The following is a 26,776-nucleotide window of genomic DNA, read 5'->3' as shown; positions in this document are numbered from 1 at the left end:
TCATCATCTCTGGTGAATCCAGTTTGAAAATCATGAACAATCATTCTTTGTAATCTTTTAACATTGTCTAGAAGGACTAAACTTACTCCCTGTTGTGTTTCAACATTAATACAACACTCTTATTCACATCTACGTGGAAATGGGACCCAATGAGTTTCAGGAGACTTACTCTCAGACCAGTGCATAGAATTGCAGCGTACATAGAATTGCTGTCTTAAAATATACAGTCTGAATAAAAGGCTTTAAAAACCAGTTTCCTTGGTTGTATATGTTTATTGGTTTTGTCTCTGTATATAACTAGACTATTTCTCAAGTTGTACAGGTTGTATCCAGTTTGGTGTAGTGGTTAAGGCATCAGGCTAGAAACTGGGAGGTTGTGAGTTCTAGTCCTGCCTTGGGCACAAAGCCAGCTGGGTGACCTTGGGCCAGTCACTTTCTCTCAGACCTAAGAAGGAGGCAATGGCAAACCACTTCTGAAAGACCTTGCCAAGAAAACTTCAGGGACTTGGCCAGGCAGTCTCCAAGAATTGGACACGATTGAACAGATTAAAAAAAAAAGGTTGTATCTACTTGGTAGAATACTACATATATTTTCAGGAAAGAAAACCAACTAAAGTAATCTCCCCAATCTGGTTTCCTCCCAGGATTCCCAAGCAAAGTGTAGCTTACTAGGAAAGATGGAACATATCTGAAGGATGACAAGGAGAGAAAGGTCAAGATAAGGCATGCTCCATGTGAATAGGTCCAGTCAGTCTTCCCCAGCCTGATGCCTTCTAGATATGTTGAAACTACAACCCCTACAATTCCTGGTAAATTTTACCTTTGGTTGAACATTAAGCCTGGGTAAGAGGGAGGCTGTTTTATAGGAATTAGAATCTTCATAGCCAAGTTAGGCTATGCAAGCCTTTTAGTAGCAATCACCTGCATGTTCTGCAGGCATTTTTTTTCTGATGTGGTAATACAAGAAAGGAAAGCACAGTCAGCTAAGTATCTAAGGTTATGCTGCTATTAAATGTACATGACATAAATAATGTACATTCAATAATGTACACCAAAAGCATTCCTACACTTTAAAGACTTTATAGAGCAAATCCTTAAAAACAGGGCTGCCAGATCCAGACAGCAGCAAAGAGATGCAGAAAACTCCTCTCTGCTGTCAAGTAGTGGTCCAGAGGATTTTTGCAAGCCGTATCTTGTAGCTCTTCTTAAAACAGCATTAAAGGTAGAAGGGAAGCTTTGTGGGTCTTAACCAGAATGAGATGACTTGGAATAGGGTTTTAGTAACAAGACCTTAATTATATAATTACCTTTCTCTGGGTAGTTGTAACTGGCCCCCAGGTTCTCCAGTTTTAGATGGTAGCTTGAGACACACATACTGCCTTGGGATTTGATGGATTTTTTAAAAAATGCTCATACGGCCTATACTTCCATTGAACTACTAGAGCACTGTTCTCAACCTTGGCCACTTTAAGATGTGTGGACTTCAACTCTCAGCCAGCTTTGCTGGGAGTTGAAGTTGAATTCTGGCAGTTGGAGTTCACACATCTGAAAGCTGCCAACACTGAGCAACACTGCACTGTAGAGCCAGATATGGGGCCAGCTGCACTGATCGATCTGCATTAAAAATTTTGTAAGAGAACAAGCAGCTAGAGAGTGTTCTTTTTTTTCTTGAGGAATCCAAGAAGAGGTTCTACCACCAACTGCCAGAGATTCTTTAAAAATACAAAGTCATGTTTAGGGGTAAACAATGTACCCCATCACACACCTTCCATTTTTATTCCTAAAACAGAAACCAACCCAGGCTATACACTGACTACTCTTACTTTTAGAAATGAAAAGCTATCCAGCCAACAATTTAGACAGCCCCACTTTGAGTTGTCTGCTGTCATCTATTATTACAGGGAGCCTTTGAAATGCCATGGTGCTTGGACATTGCAGCTGAAAAGGCTGTAATGATATTTAACTCAAAAGAGTGAATGCTGTATTGTTTTTCTTCCACTATGACTGCTGAGAATAGTGGGAGCTGATGGGACCATGTTAGTTATTCAATGGACTCATTAATACAAGAACTTTATGTACTACTGATGTGGCTGGACACCAATTCCCATCATCCATGTTATCATAGTAAGCAGGAATGATGAACCCCAGTTCTCTAATCTGCACAAGTATTAATAGTTAAAGCAATCTGTATAGCTCATAAAAATGCAACTTTTTTTGTAAATTACATATCATTATATCAAGAAAATAAAGGAAACCTTGTCTTCAGGATATTAAAATACAAGAATAATATTAAATGATTATGAAAATGATTGTCTTTGTCCTTGCAACTGCTGTTATCATGCATGAAATGTGTAGACTAATGGTACCCATATCCCTGTGCATTTTAGTCTGTTCAGACTTTTAATCTACCCACTGATGACAATTTCCTGATGGCAAGATCCCCAAAGCAACTTCCAATGCCTTGACTCTATCTTCCTCCACTGGCTGGACAAGTAATTCCTGAAGCAGGGAGTCTGTTTTAGTTATGTAGGGTTCCCATGTGTTTAGAACTTGGAATGGCTAGGAGTTGACCATCCTTTCTACTGAAGATATTTCTCGTTATGGCAATGTGGATGCAGTTCCAAAAATGACCCATCTCTGAAGTGCATCATGTATTCCAGAATGCAGATTAAGGGGAAACTATAAAAGAAGGAGCAGCAGAGAATGTCAGTGAAGACATTCTAAAATTCAGAAGAGTTCCCTTTCTGCAGGAAAAACACCTTGCCTGTGAGCTTTTTGGCTTTCCATGTAACTTAAATGAGGTTAAAAACTTGATGTTAGCAAAGAACAAATTATGCACTTCTTTCCCAAATTTGTCCTGTACATATGATGGCACAGATGTAACTCCTGCAACCAGCCTTCAATTAGCCTTTGTTTAATCTTCTACCCATCTTTTCAAGTGCCTCATTCTTCCTTCCCTTTTCTGCTTGCTTCCTACTAAACCTGAAACTATCTTTCTGCAAATATAGCTGGTGGGTGGCACTGGTTTCTTCATATTTATTTAATGAAGTGACTTACAGTGGAAGTGGGAGTAAAGAATGGTACATCAAAAGTTAGGGCCAAATGCAGGTTAAATCTGGAACAGATTTGGTAGGTTCTTTCTGCAATGTTATATCTACTCTTTTTTCAGTTCACTGCTATGTGCAGGTTTCCATCGAACAATATGCCCTTCCAAGACCAAATATAACCACTCATAATTATCTAGCACTATTGCTGTTCTTGTAAACAATCTCCATTTAGATGTGTAGTCCTCCAGCGATAATGGAGGTAATTCCTGCCAGAAAATGGTGCCTCTCTCTTTGAGATATTGGGCATTCCATAACTTTTGCCTACATAGATAAATAAAGCATGATAATTTTTTTTCTTGAGTTGTAAACATGACACTGGCAACACAGAGAGAAATTACTAAATGTGCCATCACTTTTTTGTTCCATGTAACATTTTTTGATAAAGCAATCTTGTCAGAGATGACTAAAAGCTAACAGCTTATTTAACTGAATGAAGTATTTACCTACAAAATATATTTTCCTGGCTGTCTCATAAACAGAAGGCTTATTTCTTTCTTTTTCAGCCATGATACTTCAAAAGATTTCCCCTTCCTGCACAATACTGAGTATGATAGTAGCAAGTTTTGCACAGCATAGTTTTTGCTTCCCAATAGAAGAATGAAGGTTAATGTGTTATCTGATCACTCGAAGACTATTTCATGTGTTCACTGTAGATATGTGGAACGCACAGGGATTGGGAAGAAAAGGGAGTCCAACAGAAAACCCCTTGGACCTTCAACTTTCCATTCAAGATTTGAAATATTCTTAGGTCAATAGATTTATACACAAAGTTGGGAATCCTGCAAAAGGCAAGGTCCCTGACTGCACACACAGAGCCTACGTGTGTTGAGTTTTCATTCATTGAGATATGTGCAGAGACAGGGCTGGCCTAAGCTACTTCTCTGCCAGAGAAAAAATGGCAGTGCTATCACCACCATTGCTTCACCAAAAATGACAAAAAATTCCATCAAGTATCCTGCTGGAAGCAAATTTGGTTTTTTTACTCCCAGTAGATCTGTGGAAGGTGAATCCTAATAGAAATGAAGTCTGGTTAATGTTTATCTTTCCCTAAAAATTAAAGCCTCTCCCCTCTAGTCACTGGACACTGCCCTCCATGACCATTTTGGCTTGTGCTACTTCCAGATGTTGCAGGCCATAATGTCAGAACTGTACTCCTTGGTAACTTACTGCTAGTACTGCCACTGTTTCCTTGTAGTCCAAAGAGTAAACATAGAAGTTCACATGCACATTCAATTACACATACACATTCCTGTCATTGCAAATCAGTACTGAATTCCACCTGCATATGTCTGCTTCAGTACAAGATAAGAGACCAATCTTCCAGCCTAACCAATTTTCAAGAGCACTAGACCCATGTTTAAAAAACTTGTCTAGCACTATTACAGAAGGGTGCTAGACCCGTATTCAGAAATAGACTCACTGATAGATATGGAGGTTGTGAGGAGAGAAGAGGAAGGAAATACAGTGCTCTTAATGGTGCCCAAAACCCTTCCTTTTGCTTCACTCTACTTCCTCCTCTGTGCCTCCAGCAGTCTATCAGCAGCAGACTCATATTCAGAAATGACCTTACTGTGAGGTCACAAATGTAGGTGGGTGCTTCCACCCCAAATACCCACCTACATTTGCCCCACCATACATTAAAGAGAGCAATTGATTGCTGTCTTTCTCACCAACAGGGAATGGAAGGGAAATGAAGCCAGGGAAATCTACCAATCACTTTTCATTAACTTGGCCTAGAGGATAGCAGTCACTGGCCTAGTTTCTGTGTTAATCAAGGCAGTGTTTTTCTTATGGCTGAAGGATTGGAGGATAGCACATTATACAGCTATGAGGAAAAGCCATAGATAGTCCAGGAATGCTGCAAAGAAGAAACACCAAAAATGTGAAGCCAAATGTGAAACAACTACCAAAGCAGCCATAGCAGGAGGAGAGACATGTTAGTCTACAGTGGCAAAAAATCAGGAGTCTGGTAGCACTTTTTCTGACAAATTTTATTAAAAGGCATGTGCTCTCATGAGCTGATTCACAGCAGGAATAGTAGCCCAAGAAAAGTCTATTCAAAAAAAGGTGTTTTCTGTTCATTCCTGCTTGGTCTGAAGCATGTCTTTCAAAGGAATCACACAGCCCTTGGAAAATGAGTCACTCATTCTTATCACACCACAAATTATTCAAATTTATCATAGGAGGTTCTTTTCTGTAATGGCCTCAGATCTACTGACTGTGTTACCTCAGGAAATCTGTGTGCATGATTCCTGAGTCTCTTTCTGGAGACAACTGAGACATTTGTGTGAGATTAGAGAGACAGAGACAAAGAGAGAGTCAGAGAGGTATTGAGAGACACAGAGAGAGAGAGAGAGAAAGGACAGATCTTCATATAGAATAGAGAAGTATGAAAGTTTATGGCTATCAGATCTGAGCTGCAAAAACCCAAATGACCACGAGATGGCAGCAAAGAGGTAGAGAAAACATTTGCTGCTATCTAGTGAACTGTTACTCAACCTCTGCAACTTTAAGCTGTGTGGAGTTTGTTGTTGTTGTTTATTCGTTTAGTCGCTTCTGACTCTTCGTGACTTCATGGACCAGCCCACGCCAGAGCTTCCTGTCGGTCGTCAACACCCCCAGCTCCCCCAGGGACGAGTCCGTCACCTCTAGAATATCATCCATCCATCTTGCCCTTGGTCGGCCCCTCTTCCTTTTGCCTTCCACTCTCCCTAGCATCAGCATCTTCTCCAGGGTGTCCTGTCTTCTCATTATGTGGCCAAAGTATTTCAGTTTTGCCTTTAATATCATTCCCTCAAGTGAGCAGTCTGGCTTTATTTCCTGGAGGATGGACTGGTTGGATCTTCTTGCAGTCCAAGGCACTCTCAGAATTTTCCTCCAACACCACAGTTCAAAAGCATCGATCTTCCTTCTCTCAGCCTTCCTTATGGTCCAGCTCTCGCAGCCATATGTTACTACAGGGAACACCATTGCTTTAACTATGCGGGCCTTTGTTGTCAGTGTGATGTCTCTGCTCTTCACTATTTTATCGAGATTTGTCATTGCTCTTCTTCCAAGGATTAAGCGTCTTCTGATTTCCTGACTGCAGTCAGCATCTGCAGTAATCTTTGCACCTAGGAATACAAAGTCTTTCACTGCTTCTACATTTTCTCCCTCTATTTGCCAGTTATCAATCAAGCTGGTTGCCATAATCTTGGTTTTTTTGAGGTTTAGCTGCAAACCAGCTTTTGCACTTTCTTCTTTCACCTTCATCATAAGGCTCCTCAGTTCCTCTTCGCTTTCAGCCATCAAAGTGGTATCATCTGCATATCTGAGATTGTTAATGTTTCTTCCAGAGATTTTAACTCCAACCTTGGATTCCTCAAGCCCAGCTTGTCGCATGATGTGTTCTGCATACAAGTTGAATAGGTAGGGTGAGAGTATACAGCCCTGCCGTACTCCTTTCCCAATCTTAAACCAGTCTGTTGTTCCGTGGTCTGTTCTTACTGTTGCTACTTGGTCGTTATACAGATTCTTCAGGAGGCATACAAGATGACTTGGTATCCCCATACCACTAAGAACTTGCCACAATTTGTTATGGTCCACACAGTCAAAGGCTTTAGAATAGTCAATAAAACAGAAATAGATGTTTTTCTGAAACTCCCTGGCTTTTTCCATTATCCAGCGGATATTGGCAATTTGGTCTCTGGTTCCTCTGCCTTTTCTAAACCCAGCCTGTACGTCTGGCAATTCTCGCTCCATGAACTGCTGAAGTCTACCTTGCAGGATCTTGAGCATTACCTTACTGGCATGTGAAATGAGTGCCACTGTTCGATAGTTTGAACATTCTTTAGTGTTTCCCTTTTTTGGTATGGGGATATAAGTTGATTTTTTCCAGTCTGATGGCCATTCTTGTGTTTTCCAAATTTGCTGGCATATAGCATGCATTACCTTGACAGCATCATCTTGCAAGATTTTGAACAGTTCAGCTGGGATGCCGTCGTCTCCTGTTGCCTTGTTATTAGCAATGCTTCTTAAGGCCCACTCAACCTCACTCTTCAGGATGTCTGGCTCTAGCTCACCGACCACACCGTCAAAGCTATCCCCGATATTGTTATCCTTCCTATACAGGTTTTCTGTATATTCTTGCCACCTTTTCTTGATCTCTTCTTCTTCTGTTAGGTCCTTGCCATCTTTGTTTTTGATCATACCCATTTTTGCCTGGAATTTACCTCCAATGTTTCTAATTTTCTGGAAGAGGTCTCTTGTCCTTCCTATTCTATTGTCTTCTTCCACTTCCGCGCATTGCTTGTTTAAAAATAATTCCTTATCTCTTCTGGCTAACCTCTGGAATTTTGCATTTAATTGGGCATATCTCCCCCTATCACTGTTGCCTTTTGCTTTCCTTCTTTCTTGGGCTACTTCTAGTGTCTCAGCAGACAGCCATTTTGCCTTCTTGGTTTTCTCTTTCTTTGGGATGTATTTTGTTGCCGCCTCCTGAACAATGCTGCCAACTTCTGTCCAGAGTTCTTCCGGGACCCTATCTATTAAGTCCAGTCCCTTAAATCTATTCTTCACCTCCACTGCATATTCCTGAGGAATATTCGTGAGCTCATATATAGCTGATCTGTGGGTCTTCCCTAATCTCTTTAGTCTGATCCTAAATTGTGCAAGAAGAAGTTCGTGATCTGAACTACAGTCAGCTCCAGGCCTTGTTTTTACCGACTGTACAGATGTCCGCTACCTTTGGCTGCAAAGGATGTAATCAATCTGATTTCGGTGTTGTCCATCTGGTGAAGTCCATGTATAAAGCCGTCTCTTAGGTTGTTGGAAGAGAGTGTTTGTTATGCAGAGTGAATTGTCTTGGCAAAATTCTATCAGCCTGTGTCCTGCTTCGTTTTGTTCTCCCAGGCCATACTTACCTGTAATTCGAGGTGTCATTTGACTGCCCACCTTAGCATTCCAGTCTCCTGTGATGAAAATAACATCTCTTTTAGGCGTGTTGTCCAGTAGGTGCTGCAGATCCTCATAGAACTGCTCTACTTCAGCTTCTTCAGCATTTGTGATTGGGGCGTATATTTGGATCACTGTGATGTTAGATGGCTTGCCCTGAATTCGAATTGAGATCATTCTATCATTTTTTGGGTTGTATCCAAGCACTGCTTTAGCCACTTTACTATTAATTATGAAGGCTACTCCATTTCTTCTGTGGTCCTCTTGTCCACAGTAGTAGATCTGGTGGTCATTTGATGTGAAGTGGCCCATTCCAGTCCATTTCAGTTCACTGACGCCCAGAATGTCTATCTTTAATCTTGACATCTCACCAATAACTACATCCAATTTGCCCTGGCTCATAGATCTTACATTCCAGGTTCCGATGGTGTGTTGATCCTTAGAACATCGGATTCGCCGTTCACCACCAGCACCGTCGGCCGCTAGCCGTCCTTTCGGCTTTGAGCTAGCTGCGTCATCACGTCTGGGGCTAGTTGAGCTCATCCTCTGTTCCTCCCCAGTAGCATTTTGACCATCTTCCGACCTGGGGGTCTCACCTTCCGATGGTATACCGACATATCTCTGGTTGTACTGATCCATTTAGTTTTCACGGCAAGAATACTGAGGTGGGTTGCCATTACCTTCCCCAGGGATCGCATTTAGTCTGACCTCTCTGTCATGACCTTCCCGTCTTGGGTGGCCCTTCACGGTTTAGCTCATGGCATCATTGAGGTGCTCAAGCTCCAGCACCACGACAAGGTAACGATCCTTTGCTGAAGGTGTGGACTTTAACTCCAAGAATTGCCTAGCCAGTATGCTGGCTGGGGAATTCTGGGAGTTGAAGTCCCCACATCTTGAAGTTCTCAAGGTTGAGAAACTCTGATCTAGTGGATAACTGAATTTTTGCAGTCTAAGTCTGTTAACCCTACGTAAAATTAAGCAGGTTATATGTTTGGTCAATTGCCTTGATTTAGAAGAAAGATTGTAATAAATGTACTGAATAAATGCATATTATTTATTCAATAATCGTACTTTGGTTGGGGACAGGGGAATCACCAGTGAATAGAATTGAATGGTTGCCTTGTGATACTGAAACTAACTTAAGAATAAAACATCTGTTTGTAAAGAATGCTTCAATGTCGTCTAAAAGTAGAATATATTTTGCTCTATAATTGTCCTAACAGCCAGGAACCACGCTGAGACAAGGAACTGGTCTCTAATGTTTTATTGCTTGTACATAACAGGAATCCTAACAAACTGAAGAAGCATGGGAAAAACCCAGACATATAAACCCCAAAGGTTAAGGCGGTCCCGATCTGTGTCTCTTTGAATGGCTGCCCAATTCCTCAGTGCTACGCATGCGCTTAACAGTCTGGATGGGAGCCCCCTGCTCGCCATCCTTACTCATGACAATAATTCTGGAAAAACAGCATAATTTTTTTCTTTTAATCAGTGTTGCACCATCTTGCTTTGAAGAACAAAAGTTTTGTTTTACTAATGTATGTGATATCAATACATGAAGATGGAATTACAAGCTAGATTTGATTTGGCACTATTTCTTTCTGTTATTTTTGCATGATACTCAGATTACACAAAACTAAAAGATCAGCAGTGCTATACTGATTTTTTTTCTTTAGAATTTCTTTATTTTTATCCAGTGTAACATAAGTGGGCAACTTCTTTTGTGACAAGAGCTGCATTTTACTATGGAGTGGGATCAGGATAGAAAATAGGGTGGGGCCAGGAAAAAATTGATGCACTGAGGAAAATAAATCACTACAAAATTGAAAATAAATCCCTCTACTGCACAAGAAAAAAGCAATATGCTTAATCATACACAACAAACAAACCCACATTATAGCCCTTTAATATAGCAGTCTGATGCTGAATCCTAATTACAAAGTTTGTTACCAAAGTCTGATGATAGGACGAAGAAGGGAAATTCCAGAGATTGCAAAAGGGCATTGTAGGGGCTGTAGCTAACCCATATGTTGCCTACTCCTGCTAGATGATATGGCAGTACCTTGCCTCAAATCCTGTTAAACTGATCAGCATGTACAAGCATCTGTATTTTCAGAAACAACTAGTCAGGTGTGAAATAACTTTTTAAAGCAAAATTCAATTGGATTAAGGCACATATCTATCTGTTTTCTTCTCTACTCAGTGTTTCTCTGTGACTCTTCCTTGTAGTCACAGGTAATACTTAAATAGATCACACCTCAAGACAATAAGACAGCATTGATGCAATTCTATACTTCCAACGGATGTTAACAACTGTCTCGCACTACTGGAGTATTCTGACTTGTCACTGGAAATGGACTGTGAACAAGCTCAGTTGTTTCTCACAAATCACATTAACTTGCATTAAAATAAAAGAAAGGAAAGACAAACCATTTACTTTAAGCAATATTATAAAAATGAACCAACATTGCATCATGGCAGTAGGGGGTAACAATTTGTTCCATAGCTTTTTGTAAAAAAGAAAGCAAGAAAGCAAAGAGTGAGCACTCCTAAGAGTTTCTATATCAGCAGCAAGACATGCTTTTGGTAAGACAGTGCAAATGAGGAATCTCTGGAGGAGTTTCAGGGACATTGTACTGGAACTGTAAAGAGATCTGGAGTTGCAAAGAAATTAAATGTTTAAGAATGCAGTGAAAAGCAAAAGCCTGCCTGCCCGCCTGCCTGCCTTCCCCAACTTTAATTATAACTTAGCATGTACCAAGTTGGATTAAAACTATCAACCAACAAAATGGCATCTTAGATCATAAAGTCATAACATTACAACATCCTAAAACCAAGAGCAACAAGAACAAGAGACAACATAAGACATCGCAGCACAGATTCAATTAAAAGCCTGGGTGAACAGATACATTTTCAGCAAATTCCTGGAAAGTGCAGCAAATTACAGGGCATCCTCATTCAGTGTTAATGACTGGCTGGCAATATAAAGGAGAAGCTAACATAGCTGATTTGAGGTCTTATGCCTTCCAGGACTTTATTTCACATCCTCCCATTAAGATCATGGTGGCTGTAGAAGGGGTTCAAAGCTAAGACAGGAAGTAAAAATGGGAGGAGGAATCAAGACAATTCAATTTCTTGAGACATCCAGTATTTCTTTTATGTATGTACAAGTGGGTCTTGCAACAAAACATTACAAAGAAACTTTACTGGTTAATAGGAGTACCCCCTTGACCAGCTAGTCATCCCCTTCTCCCATGGGCCATTTCACTGATCCACACAGGTACAGCTTTTCTGTTTAAAATGATTAAATGATTCTCAGGCATCATAATCGGAGTAATTAGCAGGGGGAGTTGTAAAATGCAGCCTTTTGTGTACGTACTTAGAAACTCAGGGATTTCCCAAGCATGCTGAAATGTCCCGCAATGTTCCTCAGTGGAAGTGCATTGGCCACAATCCTAGTAGCATGAGCCACCTAAGTTCACTATTAGCAGGAGCACTGTATGAATGGAGACATGGGGGAACCAGATAAAACTGCAGCATGAAAACAAGATAAAAGGTTCAACTGCCACAAATAAACATGACAGTGAAACCCCTCTGTTAGTAGGTGTAGATGCACAACACTGCATGCCAGTAACTCTGATCTTTAGGACTTCTGCCATTCATTCACTGGTTTATAAAATGCTGCTGCTATGTGCACATTTCCTGCATTAATGTTTTCTATGACAGTCCAGAGCTGTACGGGAGGTGTTCTTTTAGCTCTTTTCTTGTGCTGGCTATGAGGGCTTTGTGAGACACAGGGAAATGTTTCATTGGGGTATATTCATCCCTATTATATTCAGCCATGAGCTACAATCTCTCCTGCACACCTGCCACTTTCCACTATCACATGAGTGCAGTTGTCTACTGTACTGATTTTGCAAGTTGATGGGTTGTTGAAATGCATTTGGTTAAGCCAGTTCTTAGCCTTCTATAAGGTTCAGCCCTGTAGCCTTGTGGTAGGAAATTTGAATCTTCTCATGAAGATCTGTGGTGAGAAAAATTGTTAATACTTCATATGCTTCAGGTAGTATTTTTAACTATATTTAAAATTATCTAACTATCTGTTAATTATCTATCCATATTTTTATTTATTTGCAAACAATAAAAGTATGGAGTTTTAGATAAAGCTTCGAGTAGTTTCATACAATTTATTTATTTATTTTTCAAATTTTGCCACCACCCATCTCCCCCCCACAAGAGGGACTCTGGGCGGTTTACAATAAATTCTTAGGTCAAAACTCACTTTAAATAAAATTCCTTTGCAGCATATAATCAGCCCCCAAAATCTCTTTGATTTTTCTCCACAGCATCAATGGAAGGAGCAAAGAATAAGTCTGGAGCAGATCAAGTAGGCCCCATGTCACCATCCAGAGTGATCAACGGTTCTGGAGAAGTCCTACTTCAGTGTGTGGATTGACATGGAGATACTAGAGGCCACTAAAATTGCCACTGCTGCCTATGACATCTTCTTTTCTTCTCACATATAAAATATTTAACTGTGATTTGGGTGTGTATATGCAATGTCAGAAACTTGTTTGATTTTTTAAAAGAATAGATATAATTAATACTAATTTTAAAAGTTTAAATAGATTAAATATATTATAGTTTTCCATAATGTAATGGTTTTATTGTATGGTAATTTAAAATCTATTCTTTGAATGAGACCATTAACTTTAGAGTCTAAAATTATTTATACCTGCACTGATTGAAGGTGCCTTTTCAGTCTAGTCAGGAAGGAAATAGAAGTTGGGATCCTCTTAAAATCAACCTGCCAGAGTTCGTTGCTAAAGTGTCTTTTCCCATTATAAAGCTTTTTCAAAGTCTTTTGGCTCTTTCTTTAAATAAATATCTTGATAATTCTGCCAGAAGACATCCATGTATTTGCAAAATTAGTCTGTCATAACAAATTCATATCCTTGTCCTACAGTAAAGCTGTATTATCTCAGTCATTACCAGCTCAGTTGTGTGTGTGGCCTTTCTCGCCCTCAAAACAATGGCCTTTCAACATGCCTGTAACAGCAAAGCCATGCTCATAGCCACCTTTGGATGAAATTACATCCTCTTTTGAACAAACCACAAAGCTCTGCACCAGTTTCTCCCTTTGCATGTTGTTCTAAAATTCCCTCTGCCAGGCATGAGGATCTTCTGGTTCATGGTCAGGATATAGTCCCATTTCAACTCCTGCCTTGGCCCACAGTACCTGAGTAACACTCAAAAAGAACTCTTCTCTAGAAACATGTGCTAACTGGGAAAACAAATGCACTACTTAATGCTCAAAAAGTCTTCCTTCCAAAATTTGGAGCAAGGGAAGTTTCTCCAGCCTGGTAAGGCATCTCCATGTCCTTTATGGCACTCTATGGGGAGGCTTTTGCCTTTTCACTTGAAGTGCCACAACAGAGATGAAAATCCTTCCCATATGCTGAAGAAAGGGAAAGCTGTGAATAGTATTAGTGGCATGCGATGGAGTGGGATGGCCATCCCATTCCGGGCTCTTGCCATGCTCAATGCTTGCACACGGCTTCCAGGAAGCTGCTCTAAAGAAAGCCCATTCCCCACCTGATCAGTGTTATGTTAGGTACGAAGGAAAGTGCTTCTTGCTCAGGCAAAAGGAAGAAGGAGCTTGGTTATGTCAGTAAGGGAGACTCAGACTTACCTTATATATTTATCAGTAAATTCAAAGAAAAGAGACTTCAGATCTCTTGGATTCCTAGAGCTACACCTGATATTAGATACCCCTGTTCACCTACTGAATTTTAAAACTATTGAAACCTGGTTTTCCATTGCATCTGATAATTATATTGATCGAGGGAATTGGAATGATTTACACGTGGCCTGTTATAATGTTTACTGTTTAAAATGTTCAGGAATTGATCGGGGTACAATATTTCAGTAAATAAGTAGCACCTGAAAAAATGTAAACAGTTAAACATGCCTAAAAGAAAATCCAAAACAACCTTTTTTAAAAACCTGCAGAATAAAACAATGACAACAACAATATGCAAACTGTTGTATAACAAGGGAGGGGGAAGAGTTAATTGGAAAAAAAGGATATTTTGTTTTTTTAAAGAAGTTTTAGTTTGAGGCCTAAAAATCATTAAATTGGGTGACAGACAGACAGCCCCTGGGAGGGCTGAGTGGGGAGGTAGGAAATGTGTGGGCAACACATAATTATGTAGGACAGTCAAGTAGCAACGATTATTCTCAACTTCAGTTAGTCCTATGAAAGAACAAAAGGGCTGCATAATGGTGAAGAAATTCACTGCTGATAAGTGCAAGATAATGCACATGGCAAGGGACAATTTGGACTCTCATGCACATTACTAGCTTCTAAATTGACTGTAACTGTTCAGGAAAAAGCCAGATGTCATTGTGGGAAAGAGTGATATAAACATCTGCTCAGTGTGCAGCAGCCATTAAAAGTATGAAAAGATGGTAGTGTGCTCTGCACTGCATTGAGACAGAATAAAATCAGAAATATTAAAATACCCTTCAATGTTGTGTTCAGAACAAAATCTTCTCATCCTGGCAGTGCAAGTGGCTCTGAGAAGAAGCGGGGGGGGGGGGGGGGGAGGATACACACACAGAGAGGGTATTTGTGCCAAGACTAACCTGTTTCCCACTTTTTCATATCACACACAACTTTTTGCTCTGAAGATGCCTGACTTGGTCAAGAGTAGCTGCAGAATGGGGAATACATCAGCTTGTACCAGGTTAAACTATCTGTATATGGAGTATCAAATCCATTTGCCCATTGTTGGTGTTGATACATTTTCTTACTGGCCTGTTTGGAGTTATGGAAATTGTATTATACTCTTTTCCACGCCATTATAAACTTATGTGCATACTCCGCAGTGCAGTATATGATGCCCTAGTCACCTCCCGTTTGGACTATTGCAATGTGCTCTACATGGGGCTGCCCTTGAAAAGTATCTGGAAGCTCAATTGGTTCAAAGTGCAGTGGCCTGCATATTTTTGTGCAAGCCTAGACTTGCCCACCTCTTTTGCGGGAGCTGCATTGGTTGCCGATTTGCTTCTGGGTCCAATTCAAGGTGCTGGTTGTCACCTTTAAAGCCCTACAGGGGTTGGGGCCAGGTATTTGCAGGACTGCCTTTCCCAAGTCACATCTACTCAGCCCACCAGAGTGGGGAAACAGGACATGTTGTGGGTCCCTTCAGTTAGGGAGGTACATCTAGTGGGACCAAGGAAAAGGGCCTTCTCTGTAGTGGCTCCCTCCCTTTGGAACAACATTCCCCCAGATATAAGATTGGCCCCCTCCTTGCTCCTGTTCCAGAAGGCCCTGAAGATGTGGTTCTGTCAGTGGGCCTGGGGACCCCAAGCTGCTTAGGAGCAAGATGAAGTGGCTGATATGAATGTGCTTGATGCCACTGGGGAGCAACTATTGTGTTTTTATGGTTTTTAATTCTGTAAACCGCCCGGAGTCACCGTGTGTGAATTGGGCAGCCTTATAAATCTGTTTAATAAATTAAATAATAAATAATACATTTTGATTTATCCCTTGCTTTATATGGACTTTATTTGTACATTGTGCCTTTCTTTGTATTATCTCCATTATAGTAAAATAAAATAATCTTTAAAAATTCTTCCTCATTTCTGGATTGTGATTGATGCAGGTTTTGAAAGGGAGCTTTGCTTCCGATGAAGCTTCTTGAAGGCATCCCTTTGAAGCCACATTGTGCAGAGCAGCCTGTTTCTAAAGGTCAGAGTGGAGCAATCTTGTCATTTCACTTCATGCCAAGAAAGGTCACAGTCCAATCAGCTGTGCCTTGATGCTTTGTGGAGGTGGAGCTGGTTGTCTCAATGAGACAAAGCCCTGGCTGAAGTGGGCCATCACCACAAGGTGAGGCGTCCTATGAGGAGGGTGAGATATGAACTTACAGGTCTCATTTGGAAAGTGTTTTTGACTATAACTTTGAGCCAAAAGAAAAAGTATCCACAGATTACCATTGCCATTTGCAAGTATTAAAAAAAGTTATCTTAACATCTATTATAATTCTATTTTTAAAAAATGCAGGCCAAATTACTGTAATCTGGCTCCTTGGGGTAGCTTTCTAGTAGTTGTCTCCCACTAAATGACTCAAGTCTAACATTCTGACAATAAACATGCCAGGGATGATCCTACTGATAGATGGGAAGAGCTCAGTGTGATGTGGTAAGATGTTAGACTTCACTGGGGGAAAGCCAGGTTCAAGTTCACCCCCAACCATGGAAGCTCATTGGGCGACTTTGGCTAGTCATTCTCTCTCCCTCTCCCTCTCTTCCTCTCTCAGCCAACATATCTCACAAGATTGCTCTTGTAGATAAAGTGAATGGAGATCCCCATATAAGCTGCCTTGAATTCTTGGAGAAAAGATGGGATAGAATTCTAACAAATAATAATTAAATAATAAATGTTTGGACCAGTTCCATTTGAGTGCGACATGTGCTGTTCCATCAAATTGCAAAATGGATTAAAAAAAAAATCCTATCACTATCCCCAGATCAGCAGCTGGAACACATCTGGAACATACCTTTCTGCAAATAATGTAATTTCTATGTTTCTGATGCAACTAGGCTTATAGTCATTTTTGTATGCAAGTAGAATACTGATTCCAGAGAACCTGATTTATTTATTTTATTGCTGCCAATGTCTCAATCAAATACACTTGTGTATGTACCGTTCTATATTTTGCAGCCCTAAGGCTGGTCATGTTTCAGATATACTGTGTTTTCCCCAATTATCTTTTACAAGCTTTGTACTGCTCATGAGGCAATAGTCCATTGCAATGGATACTGGGGAATGAGGATAGGCTATTAGACATGTTGCTTGCCTTGCCCTCAGTAAACTTACCATTCAGTGGCAGTCCAATTGATTTATGTGGTAGAGCTAAGACAATACTTTGGGTTATGATGTGGTTTGTTCAGTTTAGTAGGCTTGGTCAAATTCATGAATGGTTCATGACTTGGTTGTTATAGAAACTCAGCCAATTGTGGTTTGTTCCACAAATTAGGATTTAAAATCTGGCTTCATATGGTGTAAACCCAGTTTGCATGGGGAACACCATGTTTGCCTTAGGCCTATATAGCTGTTCACCTCCATCTCCAAACAACTGTGTTGGTAGTTATGATTAATGGTTATAAGCCTGTGATCATTTGCCTCTTTCAAAAGCCAGGGTGATGCTAGCCACCTTCTCAGTGTCCTCTTGTGGACCTTGCTTATCCCTTCATTCAGCTAATGTTTAAAATCCTCATGCCTGTTATTAACTGTTCCATTTCTCTCTTTTCTGTTTTAGTATTCAAAGATGTTATTCCCCAAGGTCTGCTAGTTTGTCATCTTCTAATGCATCTAATTGCCTAATTATGTGATCAAGCTCCACCACAAAACATTGTAACATTTCATTCCCCTGTCTTCCTCCTCCCCAAACTCAGTTTAATGAGATTATTTTCCCAGTCCTACTGATTCTAAGCTATGGGCCCCAAACAAGCAACAGGAGCAGTTCAGACATGGATTGCCATCCTACAGCAGAAGAGGTATGGATGGCAGCAGATGATTTGGAAGTTATGGAAAAGAGACGGAAGGCTAAGGAACCTGGCATAGATCAAATTTGCCTGAACTGTTGTCTTCTGGCTCTGTTTGCTGGTGATGAAGGAATCTGTAATCTAACACATCTAGAAATTGCCACACCTACAGACTTGTCTGCTTGTATTGCTGTTTCATACAACTGGTGCCTCCTCAGCTCACCAGGGTAACAGGATCCATAACAATAAGCGTTTACCACACGCAACCATTCTAAAGCGGATGTGAGCTTCTCTTTGGGGCTTTTGTTCCTATTTGAAGATACTTGCAATTGTTTCTTCTTGTTTATATAATCAGCATTGGCCCCAAATTTTGGAGCAAATGTCCCCAGTACCCCATCCTACCTGCCCCATCTCCTATTTGCCATTGTCACTGCTATCCATTTGCTTGTCTTATACCAACCCAATTTGCACTTGAGGCCATGTCAAATGGAAGCTCCTTTTTACTATTCTTTTTACTGTTCACTCATAGGCAGTGACTACGAAGCCAGAATTCTAAGGGATAAAACTAAAGTCTAACTTTGGACAGTAAGTCCCTGTTATACAGCAAGCCTCAGCAAGTGCATGGTGATACAGATCCCTATTGCCTGTGGCTCTGTGGTAGAGCATAGGCATCTACAAACAGAAGGGAAGAACAAACAGAAGTGGAAGAACTAGTCAGTGCTAGCAATTTTGTGCCATGTGGGCTGCTAAACAATGCCATCCATCAGAACCCCTGAAGTCTTCTTTGCCAAAGAACCTGCCCCTTGGAATGAGGCTCCCCCTGAGATCTGGATGCTCCCCCCATCATGCTGGTATTGTGGAGAGCCTTGAAGACCTGTCTCTTTGCCCACACCTTTGGTGAGGGTGATTGAAGTCTCCTTCTGGTTAATGTGGGTTTGCTTGATTGTTGCCTAGTTTGTCCCAACATTTGTTCTTTGTCTTTATTATATTATTATTTAATAATAAATACTATATTATTTTATTGTTCTGTGGGTTTTTATCTGTGAACTGCCCAGAGTCACTGGGAGTTGGGCCATGTAAAAATGTAAACAAACAACATGGTGGTTGACTCAATTCAAAGTAGAACTCTGTGTGAGAACTTATATGCTAATCTTGCATGCCACAGTTCAGGTTTACTTGGCCCTTACATTATTACATTTTGTCATTATCAGTCACCACTTCTGTCACATGATTGAAAGAGTGCTTGCACATCCTCAGTACAGAGGGTTTATAGGAGTAGCACAGGAATCTACAGGCTGCTTTTAACATTTAAATTTAACACAAGAATAGCAGGACTGCAACTTGCACACACTTTATTTCTAGTATATTCAAATCAGCTTAACTGGTAATATGGACAAAAACAACTTTTCCACAAAACCTGGATTTAGAGAGTTTGCTAAATATGTAGGAATATTTTCTGAACTTCCAATTGCAAGTAACTGTCTATAGAGCTTCTCAGACTTCTATTATTCTGTGGAAGGATCTAGACAAATCAGGATTGTGCCACAACACTAACCACCCACCAATGATACAACTGGGTATATAGTATGCCTACATTCACGTGTGATCTTTGTATTTTCTCTCTTTCAGTTTTCTACTCTTTTCTCTCTCAGCATTTTTTCCAGTGAGATATCTTCCTTACCCACTTCTTTGGCTTCTCTACCATGTACACTGATCTCCCCATCCTTTATGGCTTTTTTATTACCTCCACTGATCTCTCCATCCTGTCACGGTTCCTGCTTCAACTATGCCACCATTTTATTGTGGCCAAGTGTTACCTAGCACAGCCTACCTAGGAGCATGGAACTCTTTGGAAGATAAAGATGGCAGCTGAAGTCCATATCTTCACTTAAAATAATTTCAGCTGCCTTGGAGAATTAAAAAAATGAATTGAGTACTTGAATAGGTGCTGACTGAGGTATGCATGGCACACTTATGCCCAAAATCATTAGATTAGAGGGTTTACACTGTCCCCATTCAATCCGTGAATGTGGCAAGATTTCCACCCATTATTGCTGGATTCTCTTTCCTCTCCCCAGGCAAACATTCATTTTCTATTTATAAGATGAAAGTCCTCTTTAATGCCTTAGCCTGGATGTGTGAGGTAAAGGATGAGGATTTGTGTGCTGCTTCTAGCCTTCCTATGCTCTTGGAACTCCACATATCACTGGGGGTGAGAAGGAAGGGGGGTGTTCATATTTGCTTGAATGTGAATATAGCAGTCTGTACAGTGTGGACCCCTAATACACCTGGCTCCAGGATTGCTCAAAAAGTTCTTTTTGCATGTAAGTGAAAGCAGCAGAAATATCATTCAGCTCTTTTGGCTGAATGTACATCAAGTATGGAGAGTAGGCAGCGAGGTCTGTTCATCACGCTATTGTCTCAGCACTTTAAAGGCTTCATGTCTAATGAATGTGTGGAATTAGCCACAAAGTCCTGGGTATTTCTCTGTGTGTTCACTGAATGTGCAGAGAAACGCTCCTTATAATTCTATAGGAAGGCCTAAATATGGAGCCTTAATCTCATGTATTAGAATAGATGGGCATGCCTGGGGATTCTTGAATATCTCCTATTTAATGCTTAGAAACCTCTCAACATGTTCCAAATAATGCATTTGTTTCCTTTTGTAAAGCCAATGCCCCAATGTTAAAAATTATCTACAGCCCTTTCCCTTTATCTGATTACATGTGGTAATCATATCTCATATAGCTCAGCACTTCATACTCAACAGGAAGGTCCCTTGTGCAATCCATGCCAGTTAAATAGCAACCCTATGGCTATTCTATCAACAAGCCTCAAGTCAACATATTTTCTTAATTAGATGCATGGAAACCTAAAAATTGTTCATTATTGTCACTCATCTCTTTCTACATATGATATTCTTTGCTTAAATCATCTTGCAATTTAGGCTTCATAAATCATTCAGCAAATAATGTTTTCTTGTAACTTTTCAAGCATTCTGTTAAACAAAAGGGAAGCACAGCAGTGTTTCAAACAAAACTTATACTTGGGAAATGAAATAGGCTCATCTTTTTAGATTCAGGTTCTGTTTTTCTTGATATGCAAAAAAAGTCCATGAATGTCTCAAGAGCAAGAATGCTTACATACACATGTGTATTTTGACAATCAAGCAGGTACAGAATTGGGAAGCTACAGTATATCTTTGTTTTTGTTTTTGACTTTATTTTTTATTTTATTGCTTTAATACAATAAAGAAGAAAAGAAAAAACAAGAAATATAAAGAGAAGAGAGACAAGTGTAAAAACAATAACAAAACAATATGACAGACAATTATCTATGTTTCAAAAAATAATACAGCTCATTTTTTTAAACAACAAATTAAACCTGCTCACATGGAAACCTATTGCATGGTCTTCTTGTTGTGTCAATAAAGAGATAATTCAAAAGCTATTTTGTTTTTCAGGTGTACACATTTTTCCCCAAGAATGCATAACAGTCTTTTTTGCATCCATCCTGGCTTGGTAGAGCCAAGGTTTTTCATATAAAATTCCAAAATGTTGGAGTACAAGTTCACAATATATTAATATCTTTAAATGTTAAGTCTCTACACCAAATCTTTTTCATAACTTTAAGAATATTCAACCAATACTGAACAACTGGAGCACAGGACCAAAACATGTTTGTTAATGAATGTTTAAAATTATTGCATCTACAACTCATAAAAGTAGATAGCCAACTCATTTAAGCATTCACTAAGGAGTTCAGTAGGCAACATTTTTTTAATGAATTAATCTCCTTTTAAAAAGAAAATCCTGACCGCATTGACTTGTTTGAATTGAAAACTCCAATTCTCTGTTCCAAATTTCTTGTAAGTTATCAAGATCGTTGTTGTTTATTCGTTTAGTCGCTTCCGACTCTTCGTGACTTCATGGACCAGCCCACGCCAGAGCTTCCTATCGGTCGTCAACACCCCCAGCTCCCCCAGGGACGAGTCCGTCACCTCTAGAATATCATCCATCCATCTTGCCCTTGGTCGGCCCCTCTTCCTTTTGCCTTCCACTCTCCCTAGCATCAGCATCTTCTCCAGGGTGTCCTGTCTTCTCATTATGTGGCCAAAGTATTTCAGTTTTGCCTTTAATATCATTCCCTCAAGTGAGCAGTCTGGCTTTATTTCCTGGAGGATGGACTGGTTGGATCTTCTTGCAGTCCAAGGCACTCTCAGAATTTTCCTCCAACACCACAGTTCCAAAGCATCGATCTTCCTTCTCTCAGCCTTCCTTATGGTCCAGCTCTCGCAGCCATATGTTACTACAGGGAACACCATTGCTTTAACTATGCGGGCCTTTGTTGTCAGTGTGATGTCTCTGCTCTTAACTATTTTATCGAGATTTGTCATTGCTCTTCTCCCCAGGATTAAGCGTCTTCTGATTTCCTGACTGCAGTCAGCATCTGCAGTAATCTTTGCACCTAGGAATACAAAGTCTTTCACTGCTTCTACATTTTCTCCCTCTATTTGCCAGTTATCAATCAAGCTGGTTGCCATAATCTTGGTTTTTTTGAGGTTTAGCTGCAAGCCAGCTTTTGCACTTTCTTCTTTCACCTTCATCATAAGGCTCCTCAGTTCCTCTTCACTTTCAGCCATCAAAGTGGTATCATCTGCATATCTGAGATTGTTAATGTTTCTTCCAGAGATTTTAACTCCAGCCTTGGATTCCTCAAGGCCAGCTTGTCGCATGATGTGTTCTGCATACAAGTTGAATAGGTAGGGTGAGAGTATACAGCCCTGCCGTACTCCTTTCCCAATCTTAAACCAGTCTGTTGTTCCGTGGTCTGTTCTTACTGTTGCTACTTGGTCGTTATACAGATTCTTCAGGAGGCATACAAGATGACTTGGTATCCCCATACCACTAAGAACTTGCCACAATTTGTTATGGTCCACACAGTCAAAGGCTTTAGAATAGTCAATAAAACAGAAATAGATGTTTTTCTGAAACTCCCTGGCTTTTTCCATTATCCAGCGGATATTGGCAATTTGGTCTCTAGTTCCTCTGCCTTTTCTAAACCCAGCTTGTACATCTGGCAATTCTCGCTCCATGAACTGCTGAATTCTACCTTGCAGGATTTTGAGCATTACCTTACTGGCATGTGAAATGAGTGCCACTGTTCGATAGTTTGAACATTCTTTAGTGTTTCCCTTTTTTGGTATGGGGATATAAGTTGATTTTTTCCAGTCTGATGGCCATTCTTGTGTTTTCCAAATTTGCTGGCATATAGCATGCATTACCTTGACAGCATCATCTTGCAAGATTTTGAACAGTTCAGCTGGGATGCCGTCGTCTCCTGTTGCCTTGTTATTAGCAATGCTTCTTAAGGCCCACTCAACCTCACTCTTCAGGATGTCTGGCTCTAGCTCACCGACCACACTGTCAAAGCTATCCCCAATATTGTTATCCTTCCTATACCGGTTTTCTGTATATTCTTGCCACCTTTTCTTGATCTCTTCTTCTTCTGTTAGGTCCTTGCCATCTTTGTTTTTGATCATACCCATTTTTGCCTGGAATTTACCTCCAATGTTTCTAATTTTCTGGAAGAGGTCTCTTGTCCTTCCTATTCTATTGTCTTCTTCCACTTCCGCGCATTGCTTGTTTAAAAATAATTCTTTATCTCTTCTGGCTAACCTCTGGAATTTTGCATTTAATTGGGCATATCTCCCCCTATCACTGTTGCCTTTTGCTTTCCTTCTTTCTTGGGCTACTTCTAGTGTCTCAGCAGACAGCCATTTTGCCTTCTTGGTTTTCTCTTTCTTTGGGATGTATTTTGTTGCCGCCTCCTGAACAATGCTGCCAACTTCTGTCCAGAGTTCTTCCGGGACCCTATCTACTAAGTCCAGTCCCTTAAATCTATTCTTCACCTCCACTGCATATTCCTTAGGAATATTAGTGAGCTCATATCTAGCTGATCTGTGGGTCTTCCCTAATCTCTTTAGTCTGATCCTAAATTGTGCAAGAAGAAGTTCGTGATCTGAACTACAGTCAGCTCCAGGCCTTGTTTTTACTGACTGTACAGATGTCCACCACCTTTGGCTGCAAAGGATGTAATCAATCTGGTTTCGGTGTTGTCCATCTGGGGAAGTCCATGTATAAAGCCGTTATCAAGATTAGTTTCTGTAAAATTCCTTAATAGTTGATAAAACAGAATAATTGATTCTGCTTCTTAAAAAAACTTAATATATTCAAAACCACTGGAGTTTCCAAGGCCATCAATGTACTTGGTCCAAACTGAAAAGAAGCTTTCATTGTATATATTGACATTTAGCGGATTTAAGAATTTTATTTTATTTTATTATCGCTCAGAAGCCTTAAAGTCACATTAGCAATAAACTGGTTTCAGTTCAACCTAAAAAAAACAAGGCTTCTTTTTTAGATTATTTTAAGGGTCTCTCTCTCTCATGGGAACAAGAATCAGACTGTAATTTTTTTCCTAATAACATCAGAATATATCTGTCTGCCTTTAATTTGGAAATACAATAACATTTCAACTGTAATTAGAATTAAATGCTTGCCAAGATTTCAAGGTTCTAAATAATGATTCTCTAGCTGTGCCAGAGGCTTTTTACTCCTGCCCTTTCATGTCATTGGATATTTGGCCATTCTTTTGATGGACTTGGGAGGCACCTGATCTGTGCTGACATAATGGTTCTTCCTAGCTTGGGAATTGCTGGTTCCTGTCTTAATTCTTGATCTTTCCTTTTCTTTTAAATATGGTAACTTTGTCATTACATCTGAACAGCTGAAACTGACTTGTGTATGATTAGAAATGATTTGTTATTCCTTCATTCCCAAATTGTTGTCTCTTAGGAATACAAGAGGAATAAAACTATATCACTAAATACATTTTCCTGTGGCAACACCGATGCCTAGTATGGATTTGATGGAGACTCCTTGGCAGAGCTAAATGTTACAAGGAGCAGAGTCTTATCTAATTATTTCATATGCCTGACCCTGCAACTCTATTTTTGCTGAGTCAGGGAACCTTCTCTGTTCAGTATACCTTGTTCACATGTAAATGCACCCCAAGATGGCAGCCATAATATTGCAACCTAAGCATCTGTGGGAGACTATTAGACTGAACTTGTTAAAAGGCAAACAAGAGGAAGCACAAAATCAAGTTCATTTTGCTAAGCCTCCCAATTCATGGATTCTGGAATGTTTTGGAAAGGAAGAAAAGTGGAGCTTAAAGGCAAGGTTTTTAAAATATTTTATTTATTTTATTATATTATATTTTTATTTTATGTTATTGTTTCATTTGATTTGATTTGATTTGATTTCATTGTTTTATTATTTATTTGACTTTTATTCCACCTCTTAGCCAGAACAGCTCTTGCAGAGCTAATAAAAATCATTTAGAAAATCTATTTAGAAATTGTTTAAAAGCCAACTCTTTAACTGCTATATAGCCAACCTCCTGTGGTCTAGCTTTTTGTTTTGCAGCTGCTGGATCCATGCAAGTCTTTTTGTCCAGCTCTGAAATGAATTTTGCAACCAGTAGCTAGTCTTGCAACTACAAAGCCAACATTCCAAGAACTGACTTTTTAACTGATATATGAAGCCAAATTGCCCATTCAAAATTCTGATGGAAGCATCAATATCAATTTTTCTTGATGAATTCTGACATCCAATCTGTCACCTCAGCCACCTGAAATTGATAGTGTCATTCAATCCAGAAAATAATGATTTACTTAGAGTTAATGTAATGTTACCAGAACCTCACATTTTCATGTCAAAATCTGGCATAAAATGTATTATTGGAGCTAATAGATTAGAACATGGGAAGATGATTTTATTTCATACCTATCCTTTCTGATGTTTATTTTGTTTTATAGTATAAATAACAAACTGGGGTTAGTTGTATAAACAGTTAGTTGGTAATCTTATATTTAGTACATATATCCCCATCATTTGACCATACATTTCCTCAAGGTGGTTTGAAATAATTTATGAAAAGTAATAAACAAGAAGCTAAATTTAGAGTCAAAGTGTATTATTTATTAAATGAGCACTAATTACGTAAAGTTATTCCTTGATCGTCCCCCAAATAGAATGTCATCAATAGTAATTTGTTGTAATGTTCTTTCTCAGTCTCAAAAGTTATGATGTTCTGTAATATTTGAGTTTATTCACAAATGAACTTCAGTGGAGAAGACCTTTTCTCCACATTCCAACTGTGGCAGAGACACATTTAATGGGGGCAAGAGAAAGGGTCTTCTCAATGGTTACACCTCAACATAAGCAATGATCTAGAAAGTCAATTGCAAGTTTATAAAAAGGCCCACAGTCAGAGACAAACCCTTGATAAGGGTGTTTGGTCGGAGAGAAATGTGATGGAACTGTATTCCAAACCAGCAGGCTACTGCTCACATTGCTAGTATGGTGTTAACCTCAGTTCATGTACTATTGTTGATCAGCAGCTGAAATGCCAGGGGTCTTGATGGTTCTCTTGGCAAGAAGGATAGAAGGGCCTGTTGATATATGCTGGAGCATGGAGACATACAACTTGTCCATTACCAGTTGCGTTTTTACCATCCTCAACACAGCAAAGTCAATAATAACTGAAAGAGTAGCCCAGATTGCCCACCCCTCAAATAAAGAATAAAGCTAGTAGGATAATAGCCCCATGAAACCCATTCTTGTCAGGACTGGTGAAAAATGTTAATATACTCAGCTGTTACATATTGCTTCCTCAGTTTAAATCAACTTGAGTCTTTTTTTTAACATACACACACACACACACACACATACACACAGGTTTATTGGTCCTCAGAAATATTGCTATGGTCACATTTAAAACAATTCTACAGGTCTTCCAGAAGACCAGTACAGCCATTTTTTATATAAGCAGTCTATAGTGCATAAAAAGTACATTCTTTGTTTTTGAGGTTAGCCCTTTGTCTCTTTTTATGTTGTATTTCAAACCGCCATCTTTGCTTCTTTCATATATGCAGATCTTGCTTATTTCCTCTTTAGCTGAAAGCAAGGAGGGGGGAAAATTCTTTTCTTTTTTTGCAAAATGCTGTCATCTTCCAGAAGTGTGTCCAGCTGTTTCCTTGCTTCTGTTATCCGTTTACCTATAATTTCCATAACAAAAGCCATGCCCCTGCTTATTAAGGAATTTGAAGTAATCCT

Source organism: Candoia aspera, chromosome 3, assembly GCF_035149785.1.
Source record: "Candoia aspera isolate rCanAsp1 chromosome 3, rCanAsp1.hap2, whole genome shotgun sequence".
NCBI classification, from domain to species: domain Eukaryota; kingdom Metazoa; phylum Chordata; class Lepidosauria; order Squamata; family Boidae; genus Candoia; species Candoia aspera.
This window is presented reverse-complemented; position numbering follows the sequence as displayed.